At 35.1% G+C, this 15,369-nt stretch overlaps 1 long non-coding RNA gene across 1 annotated transcript; it reads left to right on the top strand.

Annotated features, from left to right (window-relative positions):
- The first annotated feature begins 13,645 nt into the window (after positions 1 to 13,645).
- LOC127721518 (uncharacterized) lies at positions 13,646 to 15,111 on the top strand. The gene is made up of 3 exons (XR_007991288.1): positions 13,646 to 13,673; positions 13,967 to 14,224; positions 14,860 to 15,111. It is a non-coding gene; the product is annotated as an uncharacterized LOC127721518 (long non-coding RNA).
- Positions 15,112 to 15,369: the final 258 nt, after the last annotated feature.

Genomic DNA, 15,369 nt, shown 5'->3' with positions numbered 1-15,369 from the left:
ATCCCTTCCCTTCCCCGTGATACTGTAAGTCAGTATCCCTCCCCTTCCCCGTGATACTGTAAGTCAGTATCCCCTTCCCCGTGATACTGTAAGTCAGTATCCCCTTCCCCGTGATACTGTAAGTCAGTATCCCTCCCCTCCCTGTGATACTGTAATTCAGTATCCCTCCCCTTCGCCGTGATACTGTAATTCAGTATCCCTCCACTTCCCCGTGATACTGTAAGTCAGTATCCCTTCCCTTCCCCGTGATACTGTAATTCAGTATCCCTCCCCTTCCCCGTGATACTGTAAGTCAGTATCCCTCCCCTTCACCGTGATACTGTAAGCCAGTCAGTATCCCTCCCCTTCCCCGTGATACTGTAAGTCAGTATCCCTCCCCTTCCCTGTGATACTGTAAGTCAGTGTCCTTCCCCTTCCTTGTAATACTGTAAGTCAGTATCCCTCCCCTTCCCTTTCATACGGTAAGTACCCCTCCCTGTTCCTGCCATAGTGTTAATATCCCCTTTCCTGTCATGCTGTAAGTATCCCCTTTCCCGTCAAACTGTTAGTTCCGTATTCCCTGTGATACTGTAAGTATCCCTTCCCTTCCCTGCGATACTGTAAGTATCCATTCCCTTTTTTGTCAAACTGTTAGTATCTCCTTTCATGTCATATTGTTAATATACCCTTCCCTGTGATATTGCAAGTATCACATTTCCTATCATTGTTTTATAACCCCTCACCTTTCCTGACATACTGTTAGTATCCGTTTCATATCATTCTGTCCTATCCCCTGTCATTCTGTCAGTATCCCTGCCCTTCCTTGTGAAACTGTAAGTATCACTCACCTCCCTTTTGTTTCTGTAAGAATTCCCTTTCCTCTCTTACTGTAAGTATCCCCTTTCCTGTCATACTGTAAGTATCCCCTTTCCTGTCAAACTGACGGGGCCTCGGTGACCGAGTTGTCTTAGGAGTCGAACTACTGAATCACTAGTCTGTCAACACTCAGTTTGTGAGTTCGAATCCGGCACGTGACAGGTGCGTTCGTCTCCAATCTGAATCGACTAGCAATGTCAGTTTTCCTACCGAAAGTCGATGGTTTTCTCCGGGCACTCCGTCTTCCTCCAACAAAAAATTACAGACCTCAACGAAATAGCGCATTAGTGCTGAAAGTGGCGTTAAACACCAATCAATCAATCCAACAATCCTGTCAAACTGTTAATACTCCATTCCCTGTGATATTGTCAGTATCCCTCCCCTTCCCTGTGATACTGTAAGTCAGTGTCCCTATCCATTCATACTGTAAGTATTCCCTTTCCTGTCATACTGTAAGTATCCCCTTTCCTGTCAAACTGTTAACACCCTATTCCATATGATACTGTAAGTATCCCTCCCCTTCCCTGTGATACAGTAGGTATCCATCCCCTTTTCTGTCATACTGTTATTATCTCCTTTCCTGTCATAGTGTTAATACTCCCTTCCCTGTGATAATGCAAGTATCACATTTCCTGTCATTGTGTTGCTATCCCTCCCCTTTCCTGACATACTGTAAGTATCCTCTTTCCTGTCATTCTGTATGTATCCCTTCCCCTCCCTGTGATACTGTAAGTATCCCTCCCCTTCCCTGTGAAACTGTAAGTATCCATCCCCTTTCCTGTCATACTGTTTAAATAGTATCTCCTTTCTTGTCATATTGTTAATACCTTCTTCCTGTGATATTGTAAATATCCAATTTCCTATCATTCTTTAATTACCCTTCCCCTTTCCTGTTATTCTGTAATTACCACCTCCCCTTTCCTGACATATTGTAAGTATCCCTCTCTAGTATTTTTGTGATTCCTTCCTTGTGATACTGTAAGTATCCACTCCCGTTTTTGACATACTGTAAGTATCCTTTCCAGTTGCTGACATACTGTAAGTATTCCCTTTCCTGTCATGCTGAAAGTATCTCCTTTCCTGTCAAACTGTTAATACCATATTCCCTGTGATACTGTAAGTATCCCTTCCCTTCCCTGTGATACTGTAAGTTTCCATCCCCTTCTTTGTGATACTGTAAGTATCCATCCCCTTTTCTTTCATACTGCTAGTATCTCTTTTCCTGTGATAGTGTCGATACCCCTTCCCTGTGATATTACAAGTATCCTATTTCCCGTCATTATTTTATCACCCCTCCCTTTTCCTGACATACTGTAAGTGGTCCAAGGACACAGTTATCGTCCTTTGGTTTTCGTTGTCTACGAATATAGTCCCTAGTGTGAACAGTGTATAACTTGCATTTTTTTCTGATACACTATTCCAATTTATTTCTTGATATTTTATGCATGAAATATTAAGTAAGGGGATGAAATTACATGTTAAAAAAATGTGGGTGCTGAATCTTTATGTTAAGTAGTGATTTGGTCCAGTTAAAAAAGGTCAAAAATTAGAATGTCTGAAGCTGTCAAACTGAATTTTAGCCCCCCATTAACACAGAATTGTCAATATTTTGAGTTAGAGCTGGTAGAAGTTTCTATAATTTTGATATTATTTGTATCAATAGTAGTACGCTACACTGTAAAAATCTTTTTGAGATAGAGCAGGTGCGATTTTTTTAATTTGAATTTATTGTCTAAAAGAAATGCACTACGAAATAACTGTGTTCTCGGGCCTAAGAGATGAATTCAGTAAATGTAGATTCTGTACTTTGGCAACTTTTCTGAATGGTTTGCTGGTTTCAATTTGTCAAACTCAATAAAAGTAAAGGATTTACATCTTTGTTTGACAGAAATTCTGTTAAAATGTCCCATTTTGTCATTATACGGCTGAAATAAGCATTTTAAAGCAGTTTCCATTTTATGCCTAAGAGCCATGCTGAATTTCTATCCGACAGCTTTTTATGTTCCTGATATTTGTGTTTCTATGCTTAAATCAAATTTAATTAACCATTTGTGAACTCTGAATCTAGAGAAAAGTAGATTATCACAGAAAAAATGTGCAGAATATTTGTATTTATGTCCCTGGTTAAACGGCCTGTTTGATGTATGTGAAATGTGAAGAGCTTTGTACATAAAATCTGTAGTCCATCACAAATATTTCACTAAATCTGTAAAAAAAAACACTTTACAATGATCAGTACACCCTATTCTTTTCATATGCTACCATAATTTTCTTCTTTAGGATAGTAAGTGGTTCAAATATATGCCAATTGAGACTAAAACTACATGCAAGTTTTCTGTTGAAAAGTGAAAAACTGGTCATCAGACCATACTGTCTGCAAAAAAAAGTTGAATTCAAGAGTCCTTTTGCAATTAGACTTCTTGTATCATAACATCTTAGCATAGAAATGTGCAAAAAGTAACAAATTTCCATTTCTTATAGCCTCTGTGTGCATTTTTATATGTAAATATGGGCTACGGCCTAAATCGACTCTAAATAATTCTCAGTCTTACATGGCCTAAGACCATTTTATACTCATGTGGTATGCTTTTTGTAACTTTTCTTTACATTTAAAGTACATTTAATATATATGGAAGAATAATGTAAGGTTAAAAAACTTCAAAAACTTCAAATTGGTTGAAAAAAATGCATGTTTATGTAAGGCTTCCCTTAATTTGAAAATCTTATTTTCAGGCACAGGCTCATATAAATTTGACTTTTGAATAACTGTGATAAATCTGATAAATCAAATGAGTGTTCCGTTGCTTTTAATACTTATTATATTATATTCAAGAGTATTTAAAAAGCAAATTTTTGCAATATTTAAATTTTTTAGGCCAAAATCTTGACAGTTGAAAATATTTGATTTAAACATCAAAAATAAACATCCAAATTTCAATATTAAAATTACCCTAGTTTCTATAATATATATCCTATGGCCATGAAACTTGGCTAACTATCTTATAATATCCTAAGCTTAAGTCATGCAAAGTTTTATTACAATTGGTTAAGTCTCTATCCTATTAGGTCCAAGGACACAGTTATCGTCCTTTGGTTTTCGTTGTCTACGAATATAGTCCCTAGTGTGAACAGTGTATAACTTGCATTTTTTTCTGATACACTTTCCCAATTTATTTCTTGATATTTTATGCATGAAATATTAAGTAAGGAGATGAAATTACATGTTAAAAAAGTGTGGGTGCTGAATCTTTATGTTAAGTAGTGATTTGGTCCAGTTAAAAAAGGTCAAAAATTAGAATGTCTGAAGCTGTCAAACTGAATTTTAGCCCCCCTTAACACAGAATTGTCAATATTTTGAGTTAGAGCTGGTAGAAGTTTCTATAATTTTGATATTATTTGTATCAATAGTAGTACGCTACACTGTAAAAATCTTTTTGAGATAGAGCAGGTGCGATTTTTTTAATTTGAATTTATTGTCTAAAAGAAATGCACTACGAAATAACTGTGTTCTCGGGCCAAGTATCCCCTTTCATTTACTGACATGCTGTAAGTATCCGTTTCCAGTCATTCTGTTATTCCTCCAATTCCCTGTAATACTGTAAGTATCCCTGCCCTTCCCTGTGATACCGTAAGTATCCCTCCCCTCCCCTTTCATACTGTGAGTATCCCCTTTCCTGTCAAACTGTAAGTATCCCCTTTCCTGTCAAACTGACGGGGCCTCGGTGGACGAGTGATCTTAGTAGTCGAACTACTGAATGACTAGCTTGTCCACACCGAGGTTGTCAGTTCGAATCCGACACCAATCTTAATTGACTGATTGTCAGTTTTCTTACCGAAGGTCGGTGGTTATCTCCGGGTACTCCACTTTCCTCCGTCAAGAAAAAAAACTGACCGCCACGAAAATAGCGCAATAGTGCTGAAAGTGGCGTTAAACACCAATCAATCAATTAATCCTGTCAAACTGTTAATACCCCCATTCCCTGTGATACTGTCAGTATCCATTCCCTTCCCTATGATACTGCAAGTCAGTATCCCTCCCCTTCCCTGTGATACTGTAAGTCAGTATCTCTCCCCTTCCTTTTCATACTGTAAGTACCCCTCTCCGTTCCTGTCATACTGTAAGTATCCCTTTTTCTTTCATGCTGTTAGTATCCCCTTTTCTGTTAAACTGTAACGTTAATACCCCATTCCCTGTGATAGTTGTAAGTATCCCTCCACTTCCCTGTGATACTGTGTATCCTTCCCCTTCCCTGTTCTACTGTAAGTATCCACTTTCCTATCATACTGTAAATATCCCCTTTTTTGTCATGCAGTACGTAACCCCTTTCATGTCAATCTGTTAACACCCAATTCCCTGAGATACTGTCAGTATCCATCGCCTTCCCTGTGACTGTAGTATCCATCGCCTTCTCTTTGCTATTGTAAATAGCCCTCCCCTTTCCTGTCATACTGTAAGTATCCCCTTTCCTGTCATACTGTAAGTATCCCCTTTCCTGTCATACTGTAAGTATCAATTTTCCTTTCATACTGTCAGAATCTCCGTTCTTGACAGATTGTTATTCCTGTCCATTCCATGAGATACTGTCAGAATCCTTCCCTTTGATACTGTAAGTACCCCTCCCCGTACCTGACATACTGTAAGAATCCCCGTTCCAGTCTTTCTGTTATTCCTGCCCTTCCCTGTGATACTTTCAGAATCCCTCTTTTTCTCTGTGATACTGTAAGTATTCCCTTCCCTGTGATACTGCAAGTTTCTCTCCCTACTCCGATCCACCTGTAAGTATCACCTTTCTTCACATATTGTAAGTAACTCTTTCATTCCCTGTCCTACTGCAAGTACCTCTATTCATTCTGTAAATATCCCCTTTTCTGTCATACTGTTTTTCTTTAAGTAACCCTCTCCTTTCCTATCATCCTGCGTATACCTCCTTTCCTGGTATACTGCGTGTATCCCCTTTCCTGTTATTCTGTTAATACCGTCTTTCTTTTCATACTATAATTACCCTTTTTCCTGTTTTAAAATGTACTGAAATTCCTTCCCTGTGATACTGTAAGCACTCCATTGCTGTCATACTGTTTATACCACATTCGAAGTTAATGTTGTAAGTACCCCTCTCCTTTCCTGTCCTTCATGATTTATGTTTACCGTTTCCTGTCATACTGTATGAACCCCCTTTCCAGTCATATTGTAAGTATTCCTTTTCTGTCATTCTGAAAGAACCTCTCCCCTTTCCTGTCATATTGTAAGTATCCCCCTTTCTATCATATGTTTAGTATCCCCTTTTTTGTCATATTGTTACTATCCCTTCCTTGTGATACTGTAAGTATCCCTCTCCTTTCCTGCATTCGGTGTATCCCCCTCCCATGTCCTGACAAACTAAGTTTCCCTCCATTTTTGATTCATTCTGTAAGTACTTCCTTCCATGTCATTCTGTTATTATTCCTCCACTTCCCTGCGAAACTCTTTTGATCCCCTGCCATTTCCTGTCATGCTGTACTGAAAAACACTACGGCTGAAACACATAAAACACAAAAAAAATATACAAAATTCAGGCATGTAAAAAATTAAATTATTACCCTGGCTTTTTATTATCACACCCGTATCAACCCGAGAGCCCTATAGTACATGTACAATGAAAATTAGTACGGAAAATTAACAAAATTTCAATGGATCAATGTGTCGATAAAATAGACATGGAGGCAAATATAGAAGTAGGCAAAGAAGTGCCTTTAAATTACTGTCAATAATCAGCAAAGAGTTTAATTGCTAGGGCAGGTTCATTTTTGTCGAGCCTGCGACTTTTGTCGCAAAAGCGAGATATAGCGATCCTACATTCCGTCGTCGGCGGCGGCGTCCACAAATATTCACTCTGTGGTTAAAGTTTTTGAAATTTTGATAACTTTCTTAAACTATCCTGGATTTCTACCAAACTTGGACAAAAGCTTGTTTATGATCATAAGATAGTATCCAGAAGTAAATTTTGTAAAAAATAAATCCTGTTTATCCGTATTTTACTTATGATGAACTTAGTTTTTCTGCCAGTTAACATTACATTCACTCTGTGGTTAAAGTTTTTAAAATTTTATAACTTTCTTAAACTATCCTGGATTTGTACCAAACTTGGACAGAAGCTTGTTTATGATCAAAAGCTAGTATCTAGAAGGAAATTTTGTAAAAATTTATTTCCTGTTTTTCCGTATATTACTTATAAATGGACTTAGTTTTTCTTCCAGTTAACATTACATACAGTCTGCAGTTAAAGTTTTTAAAACATTTATTAGATTCATAAACCATCCTGGATTTTTACCAAACTTGGATAGAAGCTTATTACAATCAAAAAAAAGTATCTAGAGGAAAATTTTTAATAATTGTTTCCCCATTTTTGTTGAGCCTGCGACTAACAGCAAAAGAAGGCGAGACACTGGGTTCCGCGGAACCCTTACGAATTTTTTATTCATTTTCACTTGTTCAAGGGTTGGCTTAGGTATTGACACATGGTCACCTCGACTTATCCCGTTCGGCTGTTAAACTCATGAAGTTCATTTTAAATCAAACTTATCAGCTGGTATAATAATTTGCCGTATTGCGAAAGTTTGTCAGTATGAAGCATGTGCAGTGTAATAAAAAATTAAATTGTTTTATTTAAGGATCGTTTGTTTGAGTTTAGAAATCTAAAAATTGGTTTCCTCTGAGTTGTTATTTTATTACAAATTATAAAATCCGCAAGTTAAATCTGTTAAATTTCCTTGTGCAAAAGTCTACAGACTGACATCCAATCAATAGAGCTTTATTGCGAAAAAAAATTGATAATAATAGTTAAGATGATAAAACACCTATAAAAGATTTACATTTAACGTGGAATGGTGAGCCATAGTTATTCCTTGACTGAAAAGTAGGATTTAGATATACTTAGCCCACCCAAAAAAGAAGAAATTCCATAAGTATATCAGGAAAATAACTGCCATAGGTTCTTGCGAGAAAAAGTAACAAAATGAATAAAAACTTAGAAAATGCATTATCGTATGAAAAACTGTATTGTTACGTTACTGTCGAAGGAACATTTATCCAAATTCCATTCTTATTGCTCTCGGAAAAAAATGTGCCATTTTGTTATAAGATCATGTTGACTGTCGGATTGGTCAAATCGGATCCAAAATGATTTGTCTAGATTACAAAAAAAAGTACTATATCACTGGCATTCACATTTTACTCCGAACTGAACACCACTGTCACTATACTACATAAAAGTTTTAAATATATTAATATGCAGCCGATGCGGGAAGGGGACTCAGTAATTTAAATGTCATTTAAACATAAAACAAAATTGTGTTTTAAAAAGGCTGGATTGATACCAGATCAAACAAGATGACACATTATGGTGTAGATATGGTATATATATCAATAATACTGAGTGCTAGTCCTTTACATTTTTATAGGGCCAATTTAAATGGAACATTACAGGCATAAGTAGTTTAATGGCAGTGACCACTGTACACCTTTTGGAAACATATTTCTTAATGTCAAGACTTAAATAGTAAAATTATTATTTTTAGTAGAATTTTGTCCAACATAATGATTTTTAAATAATTAACACACTTTACTTACTCATTAAATTTCAGACACTAAAATTTGTCCAAAATAGCCTGTGGCACTAATGGCTCCGAACATAATACCTTGATTACAATTCAATTTACACAAACATTTACTAATCATAAAATATAAATGTCACCTACGTTGACATTTCAATATATTTGACAATTCAATTGCAACCAGCTATATTGGATTTACCAGGTAACCACCGAATTTCTTGGCGAGTACTGACAAATGCCTAGGAATGCATGCACATATAAATAAGACGCATGCATATTGTATATGAAGCTTGGTAGCGTACTAGCCTCGATAAAAAGCCGACTCAATGTACCGTTTAGTAGAGAAGAAGGTATCTCTTAGGCATCATGCATCTAATTTGCCACTGTGCGTACCCCCACTCGATCAATTTTATATAACTGTTATTGTGCACAGACAAAATATATTTCATTGTAGAAGTCTATAACATTTCATGCTTTATGTAATACGATATACCACATCGTAAATGATTGGATTTTAAGAAGTGTTAAATGGTCGTACAAGTAAAATGTCTCATGCCATACTATGTTAGGGATGAGGGAGGGATAAATACCCTGCCACGTCCGGTCTGTGTTTTTGTTTGATGTGTTTCTGCTTTGTATCGATCTGATGAGTTAAACCTTTTTCAACTGATTTTTATAGTTTGTTCTTATGTTGTCCTGTAACACCGCTGTCCAAGGTTAGGGGAGGGTTGAGCGCTCACATTTTTTGATGTGACTGGCAACGTCAGGAGCCTGTAGTTCAGAGGTTGTCGTTGGTTCATGTCTGTCATATTTGTTTTTCTTAGATTGTTTTGTTATAAATTAGGCCGTTAGTTTTCTCAATTGAATTGTTTCATATTTTTCATGCCGGGGCCTTTTATAGCCGACTATACGGTATGGGTTTTTCCGCTCATTGTTGAAGGCCGTAAGGTTGCCTTGCTTACATCCACTTTATTTGAACTTGGGTGGATAGTTGTCTGATTGGCAATCATACCACATCTCCTTATTTTTATAGTATAGCAAATTCTCACAATGATCTAGAGACGCCAACTACTGCTAGGGGGAAATAACGGGAGATAATAAACCTGTCAAAATTCCTGACCATAATTTTTCTTGCGTTAGGTCGCGTCAACCACGTGACGTCATCATTAGATATTATGTGACTAATTAATCTTAATTTTAATCAATCAACTAATTGCTTTGGAGGATAAACTCATCGTAAAAGAGAGGCTAAAATACCAAAGGGATATTCAAACTCATAAGTCGAAAACAAAGTGACAATGGCATGGCAGAAAAACGAAAAACGACGAAAATACAAACAACAGTATACAAAACACAACATAGAAAACCAAAGACTTAACAACACGAACCCCACCAAAACAGGGGGTGATTAAAAGATAGTGTTAAAATTGCCGGATTCGAAACTACCAAAATCAGATATTTGATTAGGGATTTTCCATATTTTATGAAAATATAGAAGCGACGAAAATTAAAGGTACATGTAGTCAAGGTCGTTAAACACGCCCTAGTAGTAATAGGGATTCGTCAGTCCTAAGGTGAATCGCGCCAGATTGTATGCGATTTAAATGTATGGAACGCCGCATTACAATAATAAGATGTGACATGAAAAATTTACAGTATTATGTTTCTTAATTATATGAGTTATAATCAAATAATAAGTGTTATGTTTGGTAATTATTTGCATCGGCTCTGGGATCGACGGCGTGCGCATGCTCGACTATATGAGATTAAAAGGGGGAATATTTCTCATATGGAGGTCAATCAGAGCTTCCCTGAGACGTTTCAGTCACCGACACCGTAAGATCAACTCCGTTGTGGAAGATTAGGGCGGTGGTCCTAGATGCTCGCAACTCTACACAATTGTTACAAGCAGAACTGCCTAATCTTGTAATCTGGGTACTTCAGTGAAAGTGACTTGAACGTTATTGCATACAAAAAGAGGGGGTAACATATTTCAATTTAATGTTCTCGAAAATTTGAAGTTGTCTCCTCCACTGGAATGGTGATCAATAAATCACACTAGATAACTCCGTGGTCACATTTGCATAATGATACACTATGTAGTTGTGGTGTGGTCGTCAGTTTGCAAAGATTTTCGCTCAAACCGGTGCAAGGCGCCGTCTGAAACTTGCAATGAGGGGAGAGTTTTTGATCCGTGTTGAAGGCCTCACTGTAACTTTGAGATGAAGAATAGAAATAAAAGCGCTGTTCCTTTGCCTTTTGTGTTTTAGCTGTGCATGCACTATTTTTTTGGATACCCCATATCTTTTCTTTCCTTTTATATTCGTTCACCTACACCTTTAACCCATAAAAAAAAATAATATGATAAACATCTGTACATCATTAATCAATAACGCCAATTGATAAGCCGTAATCAATAAAACACTTTATGATGAGGTTATCCTCCAAGAAATTAATTGATTAGTCTCATAAATACTTAATGATGACGTCATTGGGTATCCTCATTGTGTATCCCCTTGGGTAGCATCTCTTAAAAGTTTAACATTAACACAATGTCGCTTTAACTATTACTCTCCTCATTACTGATATACTTTTTTTTATTAGTTCTTCTGATGTGTGTGGCAGACAATAGACATTTGCAAAAAAAGTTTACAAGTTCAATATTTCTAACATAAATTAAAAGTTTTATTTCGACTCTGATTAAAATTTTGTTAAAAGTTATTTTCAATTTGAAAGTTTTAAACAAATATAGTTATTTTTCTCAATCGTTTCACTCCACCGAAAATAAAATTTTTCTTAACTAAATATCGTAAAAAAAACCAAACACAGTATATAGGGTTGTGCGTTCGCCACATGATCGCATTTAATATAACATATCTACAATCAGACATACATAAATACATCAAAATTCACCATAACAAGTCGATACGAACTGAGAAGGTAATATATAAAAGGTTATTTGGGGTTGATGGGTGGGAAATAGTGTACCAAAACTAACTTCTGTGTCGTAACTATCTTGTAACGAACGTTGCATTGCCATTAGTCAAGCGCGCCTTAAATTTTCTTTATATACTGACCGCCGAGATCGTCCGTGCAGAAAGGAATTCAATGGGTATTACCTTATCTAATTTAAATATTGAAAACCGTTATGTTAAACATAGGACCGAAAAGAAATGTAATGATTTAAAATTTTGACTCCAAATCAAATGAATTTGAAGCGATCAATAATTTAAAGAGTTAAGCAAGCATGGATTATTAATAGCAAATTATGTATGCTAGTACTTGATTTTCCTTCGTCGGTGTGCCTGTGATGCCGGATTTTGTAATAAGCTGTGATAGATCTCTTATAGTTATTTGTGTGCAATACTCGAAGTAGTTACGTCGTTCCAAAACAATTTTCCTATTTGGCGACAGAAGTTTTATCTAGTGACGTCACAATTTTTACGAGAACGTCTGTGATGTCTAGTTATAGCGGACAAATAGGGATAAGGTGTAAAAGCAAATAGTTCTTCATCTTTTCTCTACTCATAATACGCTAAAAATACTCCCGGTATCTCCTTCCGCATGATTGACGACATTGAGCATCAGTACAAGTCAATTAATATTAATTGATTAATTAATTAGGGTGCTTTTTCATAGCTCAAATTAAAGAGAAATAAATTTACAATACAAGATTCTTTATTTTTTGAGAAGGAAAAGAAGAAGTTGAATTAATTGTTGATGGAGAAACAATCACCGTCTTTGCTTCCATATAACGTTTGTATATATGTACATATACATTATGTAATATTTATTGTTGTGTATCTCTATACCAATTGTAATTTGGTTTGTTGAGAAATAAAGATATATATATATATAGAAACAATCACTGTCTTTGCAGACAATGAAATAGCCAAAAAGATCCATGACAAAGGTTTTTAAGCATTTATGAAGATATATAATTGACAACGCCAAAAAATTAAAAGAATTTGCTACACAGTATAATATGTATATCATAATCACAAATATAAAACAAAACCACTGCATCCAAAGAAATTCTAATATCATTTGTTGTTTTTTTTTTATATATATTATTTAAATGTTCACCTACTATTGCAGTCAAATGAAATATTAGTTCTTCAACTTGCAGTATAAACTTTCGTTAATATTTTTATATGCTAGGTCATAAAAGTGCTACAATAAACTTTAAAAAGGGTGATGTTACATTTTATTTAAACACTTACAACCTTTGGTATGTATACAAGTTTTTTTTCTCTCAACAGACACAACCTTGTTAAACAAGATTATTCACCAGGTTAAACATGGTAAATGGAAGGAACAATAAGACACTAGTAGTCAATTTTCAAAGCCACTACCAAAATGTCTATCCTCCAGCACTTCAGGCACATCTTTGATACCAGTGTCAATTTCTACAGTCCCATCGTGGACAGCAGAACCAATTATTTCAGGTACACCACGGACACAACAATCTAAAACTTCAGGCACATCTTTGACACCAGAGTCATACACGTCAAGCACTAAGGAAGCATTTCAGGCACATTTTTGACACCAGAGTCAAACACTTCAGACACATCTATGACACCAAGAGAAACTTCCGAGTACAGGTAACTCACTATTTACTTTTAAGCTGTGCATTTTTAGTCGAGACGTTGAATAAATTACCTCCCCTTTAATAACAAAAAAATATGAATCCTCAACCATTTTCTCTCTTAAACAACCCTAAAACAGGACTAAAATTATTTTTAAATGAATATAGGATGGCATACTTCAATCAGACAGTAACCCACCTACAAAAACAACCAAAAGACACGTAGTGGGCAAGAAACAGTCTTGAACAAGGTATTCATTTAATATGTAAAGCTTAAATGGTCCCAAGTCTACAAAAGTGTGTATAGATTAAATACAAACATTAATACAGACAAACTTTGCAAAGTTAAAGATATTAAGATGTGACGTCAAACATACATGAGTGTTATATATGTATGCAAATACAAATTAACATATTTTTGCATTTATACATGGATTTATCAAATAAGAAATAATGTTGGGTACTTCCTGATTCATCGTAAATTATGGGCAAACAAAAGACAAACAATAAAAATCAGATTTGTGAGCTAGAACACACAGTGAACTATGCATCTATTTTTAGAAGCAGATCATCCAGGAACAACAATCAATCTAAATTCAGATGATGAATCATAAAAAAGTGGTCAAAGAAGAATGAAAAGGTACTAACTAGCATTCAATTTATCTGAAGACTTTGCACAATTTTTTTTGCATTTGTTTCTAAAATATCGTCCTGAAAATGCATGAAATATTTGCCACTGTATTATGCAAACAACAATCAATGAAGTATACAATACCGTATTATCCAGGCATCAGTGAAACATGTCAAACATGAACCTGCATTATATGGTCTGAACAGTAGTCTCATAAATTAAAAAAAGCTTACAAAATTGTTTCAAATGTGTCCTAATCATGCTTAAAATAAACTTTGTGTTTAAATTATTATCTATTGCAGATGCGTTAAAATTCTATGACCCAGATGCCAAATATTTATGGTTAGGACTTCACCACTGCTTGTACACGACTTCCTGTCATAATGGGATTTAGGGAACGTCTTCAGGTGACAGGAAGGCAATTAAAAAAACGAATGGTACTTCACAGAACTTGCATACAACTATACATTCCCTGAACCAACACCAAGATACTTTATATGGTGCCGTAAAACATGGGAGTTTAAATTGCATCCAGCTGCAAAAATGGATTTTGAATGCGGGTAATGTTTTTTTTCGCTAGTTAAAGATATCTAAAAGTTCTACAATTTGTAAATACTTTAACATTTGAAGCAACTAAAGAAATTGTAGCAGTTTCATACAGTTTATTATGAAGCCCTTTTCTAGTTTCAGAAGAATGTATATACAAAACCTATAAATAAGCATTCAAAATTAAGTGCCATTATCAAATCTTCAAATGGGTGTATCACTGTTCAACAACAACAATCAATCAAATCATACAACAGGTGGTTTTAGGATGCATCAAGTTCTTCTGATTAATTTGCTTTTGGCATAATATATTCATGCATGCAGGCTGGCTAAATATCTTATTCTCTGCTTTAATAGTTGTATCAAATTTCATTGAGAAAATTGATTGAAATCATACTTTGAAAAAAAATAGCTATTTAATTTGTTAATTCATCACTATATTGTACATACCTCTTGCCTATTACACTACCAGTCTTACATGTACGAGAAAATGTTAACTATCTTCCATGTTTGAATGTACATACTGTATGTTAGGTGACAATGTAAGCTTTGAACATAAATTTATTGGGAAATTTCATAACAGCCGTATAAAAGCAGGTGACTTAAATGTGCATGGTCATACCATTTGATTCTTTTTTTTTAATTTCAGTTCGATTTTCAACATCAGATATTACCCAGCTTATAACCAAATCGACCGAAGATGTAGAGAGGAAACAACAGGAAAGGATGGCTCTACAAACAGAACTGGTCAATGTCGTGAAAGACTCTGTATAAAAAAATCTAGAATTGGAACTTTGAATGAAAAAAAAAAAAACTGTTTCAATGATTACATAGCACAGGGTTATTTTAATTTTTATTGGAAGTTTGTGATTATGACTTAAATAAATGACACTTAAGATAGGTTTATTGAAGTGAGATATTTTTTATGAGGAAAAGTTGTGAACTGTTGATTGGTGTTGATTTTCAAATTTATTGAAAATATTATCTTATCATTTAACTTGAAACTAATGAATATATTCTGTTTCCTGATTAATTCTAGGAAATAGCATGAAATATGCAATTCATAACTGTAATTCCAACATAATTTTGATTTAGGTTATGGATACCTTTCGTATATATTTTTGGATAAATACTCAAAATTTGCCAAATTCTGCCAAAC

This window comes from Mytilus californianus, unplaced genomic scaffold (genome assembly GCF_021869535.1).
Source record: "Mytilus californianus isolate M0D057914Y unplaced genomic scaffold, xbMytCali1.0.p SCAF_12, whole genome shotgun sequence".
In the NCBI taxonomy this organism is placed as follows: domain Eukaryota; kingdom Metazoa; phylum Mollusca; class Bivalvia; order Mytilida; family Mytilidae; genus Mytilus; species Mytilus californianus.
This window is presented reverse-complemented; position numbering and strand designations above follow the sequence as displayed.